This window comes from Halichoerus grypus, chromosome 8, assembly GCF_964656455.1.
Source record: "Halichoerus grypus chromosome 8, mHalGry1.hap1.1, whole genome shotgun sequence".
Classification (NCBI taxonomy): Eukaryota; Metazoa; Chordata; class Mammalia; order Carnivora; family Phocidae; genus Halichoerus; species Halichoerus grypus.
The window spans coordinates 112,189,347-112,202,303 of record NC_135719.1 but is presented as its reverse complement, the minus strand read 5'-3'; the positions used below and the strand labels follow the sequence as shown (position 1 = coordinate 112,202,303).

Sequence of the window (12,957 nt, the reverse complement as noted above, 5' to 3'; positions counted from 1 at the left end):
TGACCCTGGCCCTAGGGGAAAAAAATCTGAGTAATGAAGCCCAAATATAGGAGCACAGTCTAAAAATAACCCTTCTGCCTCTACAGAGGTATTTTCCTGTTAGTGTTCATTTGAAATGTGTGGGAAGACAAAACAGTTTGAATTAAGTGAATTTCCAGATATTATAAAGTCAAGTGATGCTCTAAACCATATTCGACCAATAGTAAAAAATCAATTTCTCCTTCCTCTAGTTTTCTTGGGGGCAGGGGAACACAAAGGAAAATAATGGGCAAGAATGTCATTTTAAATTCTATGAGAAGCTGATACTATCTCTAGGTAAAACATCTTAATGTCTGTCATGGGAAACATTAAATCCTTGGAATTGTGTCAGTGAGAACCACTATAATTATTTTTTTTCCATAAAGAAAGATGAATAGAAGATGACAGAATGTTGACACTGTGGTTACATTTTCCTATCATGCCACAATTTAAAAGATTTCAGTATCACTGCCTAGGGTGTTCCCTCGCCCCCCTTAAAATTGAAAAAAAAAAAAAAAGTGGTGTTTAAAAAAAAAACCCACAACGTATGGGTTGACATATGTAATTCCAGCACTTCTTCAAAAAATATTTAAAGGGTATCTACTAGTAACCAGATTCTATGCTCCATGCTGCCTCCAGCTGAGGTCAATCTTTTCCCCAATGGCAAGTAGAAAAAGATGGGCCTTACTTCTTTTTTCCACACTATTTAAAATTATAGAAATACAATGGTAGTGCAAAAATAAAGAAATGGAGTACCAAAGGATCCCTTTTCACTATATAAGAGCAGAGAGAAGGCATAAGAATACGTCCTTTTGGTCACATGGGAACAACAGTCCCACCTTGACTATTTCAGTACAAAGCAAAGATAGAGCATGGTGGTAATGACTGGGCAGAAGTCACTGAGTCCCACTGTGACACCCTGCCTTTGGAGCTATGAGTAACACCCATTCGATAGTCCTGGGCGTGCATATGGGTGCCCAGCAGTGATGGTAGGACAGAAAACGAGACCCCATCTCTGCCCTCAAGAAGAGTCAAGTTTTAGTGGAAGAACTTACAGTGTGAAAGATTTTTCCTATTCATGCTCAGGAGCACCAGATCTGGTCTGGGGTGGAAATCTACACAAGGATGTTGTTACAGATTACCTGTCCCAAAAATCCAGGCCCACATCCAAACTCTTTTTTTTTTTTTTTTTTTTTTGGCATACTTTATGCAGCACAGAATGAACACTTACAGGGATGTTCAGAGTTGTGACAAATTAAATTTGCAAAGCACACCTCTGATACCTGGCCATCCCAAACAAGTCCTTCAGAACTTTAACACAAAAGTAGATCTCACAATCTCACAGCCAGTTGTCTCAGTTAAACAATGGAAACAAACAAGAAGGTGACTTACATAGGTGGTCTGTGATGGAGAGTCAGAGACTTGCCCCTTTTTCACTGAAAGCACATTTTCAGGAGTGTGGGACAGAAGGAAGGAAATGACAGGTACACCACACCTTTCCTGCTCATCTGTAAACCCATTTCTCTGGTGGTTCACTTTCTAAAGTACCCACTGTATTTACAATAGAGTCTGTATTAAGAATTAGAAGCTAAAATTAGAACATAAGAGAATTATTTTAAAGGTATACCATATATTAATTAAGCCATGGAGAAATGAATTATTTTGACTTAAGAGTAGTTAGTTGTTTCACTGGAAACACTGGACCTAGGCTGAACACTTCTTATTAAAATACAGAAGTGAGAAAAGAATCTGACAGAGACATGGCTGGAGACCACTGGGCAGTACCACTCGATGTAAAATGATCCAGGGATGTTATTGCTATTGAGTACCATGGCCCATTCCTAGATTCTAGGGAAAGAGCCCTTGTACTGTATTTTCAGGACAAATGCCTCCCAATCTAATGAAGATCCTTTCTTCTTTGATCTTTCTCAACTTCTATTTCTCGTTAGTAAAAGGGGGGTTTAACCCATGCTGGCAGATACATGGACAAAAGCATGTTAAGTTGCCCCCCCTATTTCAGAGAACTGAGAATCCTGCTGAAATCTAGTGTTGTTTTTGCCTGTCTGGCACATGGATGTTATAGGCAATCACCTACCCCTTCTCCTTGCACTCTTGGGGTCACACTTGCTATCCCTCTAACCCTGCCAAAAATGTGCCAATGCTGAACAAAGACCTAGGATAGACGAAGTAGACTTTCTCCTCAGAATTCTAAGTCACTCCAGCTTTCTTACAGGTACAAGGGCTACCTCATATTCTTCAGGCAACTTTTTTTTTTTCCTTTTTTGCTTAAGTTTAGTTTCTCTTGCTTACAATCAAAGTAATTCTGATGCATCAGCTAAAAGAAAAAGGATAAAGAAGTAGCGCCTTTGGTCCTACTTGGTGGCTTCTCTATGATCTTCCAGGGGTACAAACCAAGTCGGCCCAGAGAACAGCACACCAAGGAAGCAGGCATTAGTTCAATACTGTTCTACCAAGTTGAGTGTCCCCAGGGGCAGTCTACCAAATGGACTCCAGTGAAAAATGTCTCAAGCTCCATTCTCAACTACTGGAAAATAATAAGAAGTACCATGTTGATCATTCAAATGCAAAAGCATCATCAAGCAATTAAAATACATTTTCAGCCTATGTCCCACTGGATTCCTTGCACTTTTTTTTATTTGCCCCAATGCCATAAGGCTTGTGTTTCTTAACACATTCATGAATAAGAGGGTTCAGTGAGTATAAATATCAACCTATGGACAAACACAGGCAATTTACCACTCTTTTTAGTACTGAGAGCTTACATTTTATAGTACTGTGCAAAATGATCCCATGTACTATCTCTCCACTGATCTTCACAAGCCTCCTCTAAGTAGGCAGGGAAGCCAGGCATCATAATACTCATTTTACAAAAGAGGTAGTTAGATCAAACCCTGCCCAGAATCACAGAGCTAGTAGTGGAAATGCTGGCCCACTGACGGGCTCTGATCTCTGCCCACCAAACACAGCACTCTACTGCACACCATGACAAATCCAGAATTCTAAAGCCACTATATTTAGTTCCAGGGGTCCTCATTGGTAATGGAAGAAATAGGGCTAAATGAATCTGTGGAGTAAGGTGGAGAGGAGAAGCAACGAATGGCAAAGAAAGAGACAGCCAAGTCCTACCTTGTGTTAGAGGAAAAAATAGTTTCAACAGTGTTGCTTCACTAACCACATTCAATTTCTGGCTTCTTCATGAAAGCTATTAATTATCATTAATAGACTCATAATAAGTATTATTGGAAACAATGAGTATGCTTAATAAAGAAACCATGTAATAAACCAGATCATTGTTCAAAACTAGGCAAACATCTTTAATATAGAATATTCAATTTTAGTACCTTAAATGTTAAAGAAAATGAAAAACAAAACAAAAAAACCCCACACTGAGCATGTTTGCTCTGGAGTTAATTAATCAGCCAATTTTAAGTTAAGTACTATAAATTAAATACTTACAGGTTAAGTACAGGTAGTACATACACTGCCCTTGCCTTTCAGGAGCTTAAAATTTAGTTAAGTTCTATGATATGTCCAGAAAATAGAGCCATCAATTCTCTGACTTCCATGGATCTCTTCTTCAGATCATTCTATCTCCTGCCAGAAGCTTCTGGTAAAACAAAACCACAGAAGGAGAGGCCTTGAAATGTGGATCAAATGCTTAAAATCAAGAACTAAATCCAAGACAATACTTTTCAACATGGCTCAATGATGAGTAATACAGATGCCATTCTGGAAAATCTGTGTTTTCAAAAAACACAGGAATCACTCTTGGGTCCAAACACAATCTATGGCTAGCACCCAGCCAAGGTAAATGTATGCATTTGGAGCAAGATATTAGATCAGAGTTAAAAATGAATAAAAGCACGGCTAGATGTAGTAGTACAGTCCCTGAAGCAAAGGAGCGGACACCTAAGGAATACTAGAAAAGCAGGACCCTGAGAACAAGAAGCCAGAGTAAGCACTCAGTGAATCAGAACATGACAGCCAAGTTCATGTTCAAACTAGACATTATGTGTTTATATGTTCATGAACATATGAAAGACATTGCCACTAATTTTTTACTAGACCTAAGATCAGTTCTGAAGAGTAGAAATTCCAATTTTCTACACTTTATCTCAAGTTTTACTCTTGGAGGAGGGAGTATTCTATCATAGTTTACACATAAATTTATCATGGGCTTAAAAAAAATTTTTTTTTAAAAAGTGCTACCAACTCTAACCAGGCATAAAAAATAATAAAAGAATAAAGAAAATGAGTGATTCTTCATGAAAGAGAGAATATAAAAGCTGCTTTTTGAAGTGCTGAACAAGAATAAAAAGTGCTCTTGCTTGTTCCAGAAGACAGCGGAGAACAAGAACCAGGATACTCACACCACAGCATGGCAACGTTTATGCCAACAAGTGGCTAATTGCTATGGAGTTTTTTCCAGCCCTCAGGAAAATATTATTTATAAAATTTCATATAACCTCACGTACAAGGTTTCTGAAGATAGGCTGTTGATGGTGTTGGAGAGGGGGTGGGTGCTGGTGATAGAGAGTGTTAAATTCCTCTTCAGTATCATACCCTTGGCCTAAGAGGAATTTAGATATAATTTTGATGTACACACCATCACCACCAAACGCCCACTTTAGAAAGAACACAGTTATATATTCTTAAGCCACTGAGAATTATTCGAGATAATGAAGTTAAAAAAGGAATGCTTACATTGGCTAGGAAAGGTCTTTCAGTTAATTGCCACTCCTCTGTCCATTTACCAGAACCTTCCTGGAGAGCTAACACGTTGTGTGCCTATGTTCTATGGCTTGTATGTAGTCTCAATCCTCGGATGTCAGTTACACAAAAGCATCAACAACTTAATAGTCACTGGTGGTAGGGTGAGGGAGTGGAAGACTTGTGCCAAATCTTCTGGTCATAAATTTATAACTTGTGAATACAAATTTCAAGGTAGATAAATAGAGTTAACAAATATCCAGTCTTAAAAATATCTCCAAAGAACTAAAAGTCAATAGACATAAATTTAAACCAAAATGAAACCTAATCTCCCAAAAGACAAAGCCTGCTTAAAATGAAACTCATACATTCATGTGCCTTTAGGAAACATTCATGGCCATTAGGAAACAGGCCAATAAATGTACCTTGGTAAAATTTTAATTACCCTCAGCTCACTCCTGGACACAGAATTAGAGGTATCAGGTTTTTGGTTTTTTTTTAAAAAGATGTTATTTAAATTAATTAACTAAAGATGTTACTTTAAAGTAATCTCTACACCCAATGTGGGGCTCAAACTTACAACCCAGAGATCAAGGGACCACGCTCTACAGACCGAGCCAGCCAGGTGCCCCTAGAAGTATCAGTTCTAATGGAAGGGATGGTAGATAGTAATTATTTATACTGTTTCAGAAAGTCTAACATGCATTGGAATATGAGCAAGTTGACCCTTTGGAAACTGAACCATTGCAAGGAAACACTGCCCAGAAACAACTGAAGCATGAATGACACATTCTGTTACTTCTCTCATTTTAGGCTAGGAATAGGCAGCAACAATTTACCAGCACCTGAATTCACCTAAGCAAAGCTTTCTCTTTGCTGTTATTAATATCATGCTTGGACCTTATGGGACAGAGAAAAGTCTAGAGTCAGCCAACTTTCCGTGACGACAGACATGCTCTATCTCTGCACTGTCCAAGAGAGTAGCCACCAGCCACATGTGGCTAATGAAGGTCTGAAGTGTGGCTAGTATGAATGATGAACTCAACTTCTAATTTAATTTTAACTAACTATAAATTAAATAGCCCCAAATGGCTAGTTGCTACCATTTTGGACAGCATAGGACATGTTTTATTTAGAAGAATCAATCTCAGACTTCTCGTAACTTCAGTTACAAACCACACACTGATATAGTCAGAAGCCCACTAAAGATATCACAAAGAGATGAAAGGACAATTTTCCTTTATCAAATAATACTGGACTTATATTGGATAAACTGTAATGTAGATAAATCCACTCACAGTACTCAAGTTGAAGGTAGCTGTATGAAGTGTTACGGTGACTGATGCCTTAGAAGTCAGTCACGGACACTCACAGGAAGCTAGACCTGAGACCCGGCAGGTCAGACAGGCTGCCTCTGAGTTCACGGTGGCCAGCAACAAAAAAGGCACATGTACAGATTAGGAAGAACCAGTTTTCCAACCCCACCCACATGAGAACCAGCCTTTTTCAGACAGTTCTCTTTCTCCCAAGACCAGGTCAAACACAACGCCAGAGAAACAAAGATCTGTTTTAAAATTGTTTAAACTGCAGGAAACTCCTATTTGGGGGAGTGTGGGATGGTATTATGAACTCTCAATCCAGTCAAAGCATGGCTGGACCATAATAAGTCAAAAGAAATATATGTGTATATATTTAGAATTCAACTCTTTACAGTTCCCATTGAAGTAACTAAGCCAAATACACAGATTATTACAGAAATTACATAGAGGCATAGCTAACAGAAAACACATCAACTGTTACTCTAATCTTAAAGTATACCAATAAATACTTCACAGTGATATGAAATTGACCCTTGAAATAGTTGTACTTAAAACCTTTTTTGAGGCAGCCTAATCTCTGCAATATAGGCATAATAAAGTGCATAGGCAATCTGCAGGGGTGTAATAAATAGGCAGCTGTCCAAAAATCACCCCCCCACACACACACACACTCAACAAGGCCAACCTCATTTTAATGAAAGCAAGACACTGACTTGACAGAGATAACACAGGACCTTGAATGCACGTGCCCGAGATGGGCAGTTTTTAATGGAGAGCAGACAGGAACAGGAGGTCCTGTCCTGATTTGAGTGGGTCATTTCAGGGAGGGATTCCGGCAAGTCAGAGGACGTACGACTAGATGGCGCTCAGAGGAGCAGACCAGCGAAAACAGGGCTGGAGAGGCCCCAGGGACAAATACCTTCCCAACCCTCCCTGTGTCACAAGGAGAGTGACAGAGGCTCACACTGGGTGTAGGAATGAAAATCTAGAGGCAATCTACGCTTGCAAACATCATTCATAAAGTTCTATCCTGCAAGAATAAAAATGAGGGCATGCGAGAAGGGCAGTCATCAGAGGCAGGCCTTCCCTGCTACAGTAATCTGATTACATACTGCCAATATACAACCCAAAGTAACCAACAGTGGCCAGAAGGCAGTGGGAGTTATATCTATGTACCAGGACTAAGAAAGGACATTTCATTTCTCCATTTCTTGTTGTTCTCAAGTCCTACTCCCTGCCTACTCCCCAGGTCCCACACAGAGCAAGGGATCCAGGATCTTGTCTTTGGCTGGTGTCCTGGGCCATTTCCAGGATCTCTGAACTTGCCTGTTCAAGGCCACGGTGGATTATGAAAGGTCTTCTCATCCTGAGCTCAGACATGGCAAATGCAACCAATGCCTGGTACAGGCCTGTAACAAGCCTGAGATGCTGCGGCCTGCAGAAAGCATGGTCTAGGGCAGGCCTGCCAGTGGCCCCAAGCCAGCTGACCAGCATCCAGTCACCGTTTCTTTTCCAAACACCGACTGAACAAACCTTGATTCAGCTCTTAGGTTACGCTCCGGTGGAGAACAGCACAGAGGAAGCACCAAGAGAATGACTGGAGAGAAACTATTCTGGGCATAAACCAAGTACATGTTCCAGTGGAATTGTTAATAACTCAGGGGTCTTTTATGTTTGTTTGAACCTTCCATGTCTAGCTGAGGAAAAGACATATTTCTTTTTTCTCCTCAGGGAGAATAAAAGCAGGAAAGTAAAATTCCTGGTAATGTCATATCCAGTCAAACAGGAAGGTTTGTAGGCTCAGGGCTGAAAGGTTTCCAGAACTACACTGAGCCAATCTGAAAATAATTTATTTGATTTTCATTTGTTTCATTTCCTCCAAAATTATCATTCAGCTCCCTATTCCCATACCCACCAAGACGAGAGGAAGCATTCCGTAAACACAACAAAAATATAGTATTTAAGAAACACCTGAGATGTAAAGAAATTGGAACCCTCATTCATTGCTGGTGGAAATATAAAATGGTACAGCCACTTTGGAAAACAATTTGGCAGTTCCTCAAAATGTTAAACAGCGTCTCCGTATGACCCAGCAATTCTATTCTTAGGTATTTACCCAAGAAAACTGAAAATATACATTCACTCAAAAACTTGTACACAAATAGTGATAGCATCATTCTTCATAATAACCAAAGAATGGAAACAACCAAAATGTCCATGAATAAACAAAATGTGGTATATCCATAAAATGAAATATTATTTGGCAACAAAAAGAACTGTTGTACTGATATATGCTATGACACAGATGAACTTTTGGAAACTTTATTCTAAGTAAAAGAAGCCTGTCACAGAAGGCCACATATTGTATGACTCCATTTACATTAAATGTCCAGAATAGGCCAATGGCCACATATTGTATGACTCCATTTACATTAAATGTCCAGAATAGGCCAATCCATACAGACAGAAAGCAGATTCCTGGTGGCCTGGGATGGAGATGGGGGTGGGGTGAGGATGGGAGTAGCAGGAGGATGACTGCAGTCACAGATGACTGCTAATGCCTTTGAAGTTCCTTTCTGGAGAGTTGAAATGTTCTAGGATTAGGGGCGCCTGGCTGGCTCAGTGAGAAGAGCATTCGACTCTCGATCTCAGAGTCGTGAGTTCGAGCCCCATGTTGGGTGTAGAGATTACTTAAGTAAATACAAAACTTTTTTTAAAAATTTAAAAGGAAGAAAATGTTCAAGGATTAGACGGTGGGGATGGTTGTACAACTCTGAATAAGCCCATGAATGGGGGAAAAAAAACAAATTTACTCTAAAATACATGACTTACGTATGTGAAATATATCTTATCAAGAGAAGAAAGAAGGAAGGGAAGAATCGAGGATGGAAATCAAGAAGCAGTGCTCGCTTCGGCAGCACATATACTAAAATTGGAAATCAAGAAGCAAAGGAAGTCAGACCTGAAATGTCTTACCTGGAAGGATAGACTGTTGGAGAGCTGACAGACGAAAGGAAAAGGTAGCAGATAGTTATTTTAATTGCCATGTGGAAAATGGCAAGAAATTCCTGCTTGAATGAAGTCTTCCACTAAGTTCCCCAAACTTCCTTTACATCTCAGCTTTACGACTTAGGAGCAAAAATTACTGCTTAATTATCTAATAGTCGGTTTTCCGATATAACATTCTCCTATGTTCCTTTTTTCTCTCTTCCCTTTATTTCCTAACTTTCTGCTCCACTGCTTCAGTAAGAAGTGAGCCGGGCCAGAGAAAGTCCTTTCCTTTTCTCATCATCGAATCTGTTAAAACATATGGGAAAGGGGGGCGCCTGGGTGGCTCAGTCGTTGAGCGTCTGCCTTCGGCTCGGGTCATGGTTCCAGGGTCCTGGGATCGAGCCCCGCATCGGGCTCTCTGCTTGGCGGGAGGCTTGTTTCTCTCTCTCCCACTCCCCCTGCTTGTGTTCCCTCTCTCACTGTCTCTCTCTCTGTCAAATAAATAAAAATTTAAAAAAAAAAAAAAAAGGGAAAGGAAGAGGTTGAAACTATTGGCCAAAATGAGGCATTTGGCTTCGCCGCAGTGAAAAGAACAGCGTCTCCACAAGAGAGAGGAGGACCTTCCTGAGAGGGTCAGGAAGCAAGAGGCCTGTCAGGGATCTGCGGGAGCAGTCAGCACCACCTCGGCCCCGCCAACCGGGAAGGCACTTAACACTCCACACCCAGGTATAGCGCGAGAGTACACAGCACCTCTGCCATCTGTCACCAGACACTCATTCCAGCTATCCTGGATCACCTACAGCCCCAAACGGCCAAGGTCAACAAGGAAAGCAACTCCTAGAAATCACAGCAGATCATGGCAGGCCTCGGAGGGACGTTGGGCTGTGTGCTAACGCCCCAGGCAGAGTAGCGTAGCCCAGGCCGGGTATGTTAAGCATCCTATTGGCTGGTGTCTTGATGGCATGCTGATTCGATAATGGCAAAAGATGACCACTGCAGAGAAATGAGCCCTGAACTGAGGTTGTCCTTTGATAGATAGCAAAATCTAGGAAAGACACCAAAGACTCTGCTTGGACAGTGCTTAAAAATCAGGACAAGGTAAAGCATGCCCCAAACACAGCAGGGAAGGAGCACAGCACTGGGAGGAGAGAGAAGGGAAGCAGTCTTCTGCCCATGGCATCACTCTTCACTGTTTTAAAGTAACATTTTTTAAAAAAAAAAAAAGCTTCACCATCCCTCTACCCACCCCAAATAGTTAGAGAAGCCCACACCCAAACAAGGCAAACATTTACAAATATGTATACCACATAGCCTTGTATTCAAGGGTGGAAACAGATTTGAGTCCCTCCCCTGGTATTACAACGTAAACAATTTTTCTTTCCATAGAAGTATGTGCTCCACTCCCAGCAGGCAGTGGTGTCCGTTTACAACCTCCACTGCTCCTAGGAATAGCCGCTCGGGTAGGGGGATGAAGAGTGGCCTGCAAGCCGGACAACTGGGGTCCTCACCCTGGCTCCAATGTTCACAGGGTAACTCCAAAACACTCTGTGTAAGATGGGAATGTGAGATTATGAGTGTTTTTCAAGTTTTTTAAAGCTGTGAAACCCTTTATCCAAATAAAATCTCAAGGAGGATCCCAAGATGTAGAGTTTGAAGTAAACAGGCTGGTTAGAGCTGAAAGGGGTGTGGGGATAGGGGGACTCTCCCCAAGGCACCTCCTGGAATTGGGACTCCATAGTACATAGTATGAAAACAACTGATGAGATCCCTTAAAAATAAAAACTCAATCCTACTTTTAAAATTTAAACTGAGGGGCCCCTGGGTGGCTCAGTCAGTTAACCGTCTGCCTTCGGCTCAGGTCATGATCCCAGGGTCCTGGGATCGAGTCCCATATAGGGCTCCCTGCTCAGTGGGGAGTCTGCGTCTCCCTCTCCCTCTGCTATTCCTCCTGCTTGTGCTCTCTCTCTTATTCTCTCTCTCATGAATAAATAAAATCTTAAAAAATATATATTTAAATTGAAACCAAGAAAAAAAGACAAAGTGGTAGAGAGTAACAGTTTCTAATGCTGTACTCTTGGTGGGTGGGGATGGGGTAGGGGAGGGACATGTAAATGTCTCACACAGGTATGTATGCCCATTTTTCTAAGTGAATCTATATGTCGGGATTGATGAAACAAATTCATTTAAAGTGTTACTGAGTTCATGGTCATGTGGGAATCCAGAATTTTTTTTAAATTAAAAAGGAATCATCACATTGGGAACCCCTGCTAAAGAGAAAGCCACAATATTCCACTTGAATCAAACAAGTAAATCTCCTTAAAAAAACCTTCAGTGAACTTTTTATTTTAAAGATTCTACTCCATATCATGTCAAACTAGTTAAGATTTCCTTGTCTATTAGCTGTGGCTATTAGAATAGTGCTTCAAGAAGGGCTCTGAGGCCATGTCCAGGCTGAGTAGGAAAGAAATGTCACATTAGATAAGCAGGAGATAAACACGTCTGCCATGGCTGTGTAGGGAATAGGAAGTGGAGGGAAGGACAGGTGTATGTGACAACCAGAATATGTCTGACAACCAGAATGTGTCAAATAGGCATCTAAGAGGTTAGTGGAGACCTGAGCTCTCTGATTCTATCATCACACTAAATTTATTACTAGGCAAATCACTTATTCCAGATTTCAATTTGCTAGCTCTAAAAAGGGGTCAATCCTGGCTTCTGATGCAGAATGCTCAGGATCAACTCAAGACAGTGAATGCTACCCTCCTTTAAAAAACCACTAGAGACAACAAAACTGTCACAGAACTGGTGAGCTAATTCAAACCTCGCCATTTTACATCTGAGGAAATTGAAGCCCAAGAGATTGTTGGCCAAAGTCACACAAGTAGAGAGCATGCTAAAGAGTTTGCATTCCCCTACTGGAGAGTTTTCTACAACATGAGCTGTCATAATGTGTGGCTTGAAATCTTGACTTAATTACTTGTATTAGTTCTCCTAATACAATATAAGGGCTTTCTATTTGATACTATAAAAAAAAAGTTCTCACTTCAAAAAAGTTCATGCCTCTCAACTAGAGGATTGTACTAAAAAAACTGTAGCGTTGTTGCCATAATATGCACCTATACTTTGTCCCTTTTAAACCAAGGTAATTAGAAAGGCTTCTTCAAGGGGCACCTGGCTGGGTCAGTCAATACAGCATGCAACTCTTGATCTCGGGGTTGGGAGTTCAAGCCCCGTACTGGGTGTAGAGATTACTTAAAAGAATAAAATCTTTTTAAAACAATAATAGTAATAAAATAAAATAAAAATGTTTCCTCAGTAGAAGATAAATTATACATTTAAGAATCTCGGTAAATTCAAACCAAATAATAGTTACCAATCTCGGTAGAAAATTAATGATGTTATATTTTACAAACTGTTTGTCAAAGCTTGACATACTTAGGACCAGCCCCTTTAAATAATGAAATCTACATAAAGTTACAAAATGTGACTCCATCAGTCATATATTCTACCTAAAACTTTTATAATAAGAGTTATCAGGGATTGGCTAAATCAAAAAATGACAGAGCAGGCATTTTACATTTCTTAAATCAATTTTTTTGGTAAATTCATAAAATAATATGGAACTCCTTACCATTAATAAGAAAAGTATGTTTGAATACTTTTAATCCAGAACTTTATCAGCCACAGAATAAGACTTTATAATCTCTATTTTGTTTCCTACAAGATTTTGCCATCGCAAATCAAGAAAGCGTTATAGAAAATTAACATAAGGGTGCCTGGGTGGCTCAGTCGTTAAGCGTCTGCCTTCAGCTCAGGTCATGATCCCGAGGTCCTGGGATCGAGCCCCACATCGGGCTCCCTGCTCAGCGGGAAGCCTGCTTCTCTCTCTCCCTCTGCT

At 40.4% G+C, this 12,957-nt stretch overlaps 1 protein-coding gene across 4 annotated transcripts in view; it reads right to left on the bottom strand.

The window, feature by feature from the left end:
* DAAM1 (dishevelled associated activator of morphogenesis 1) overlaps positions 1–12,957 on the bottom strand; it is a 162,006-nt gene that overhangs the window by 127,985 nt on the left and 21,064 nt on the right. The window contains exon 2 of one of the 4 annotated variants that reach the window (XM_036115788.2): positions 3,496–3,646. The exons of the other annotated variants lie outside the window; for them this stretch is intronic. The gene's annotated coding sequence lies outside the window, so the exon portion shown is untranslated. The remainder of the gene's footprint in view (positions 1–3,495; positions 3,647–12,957) is intronic. 4 annotated transcript variants of the gene reach the window in all.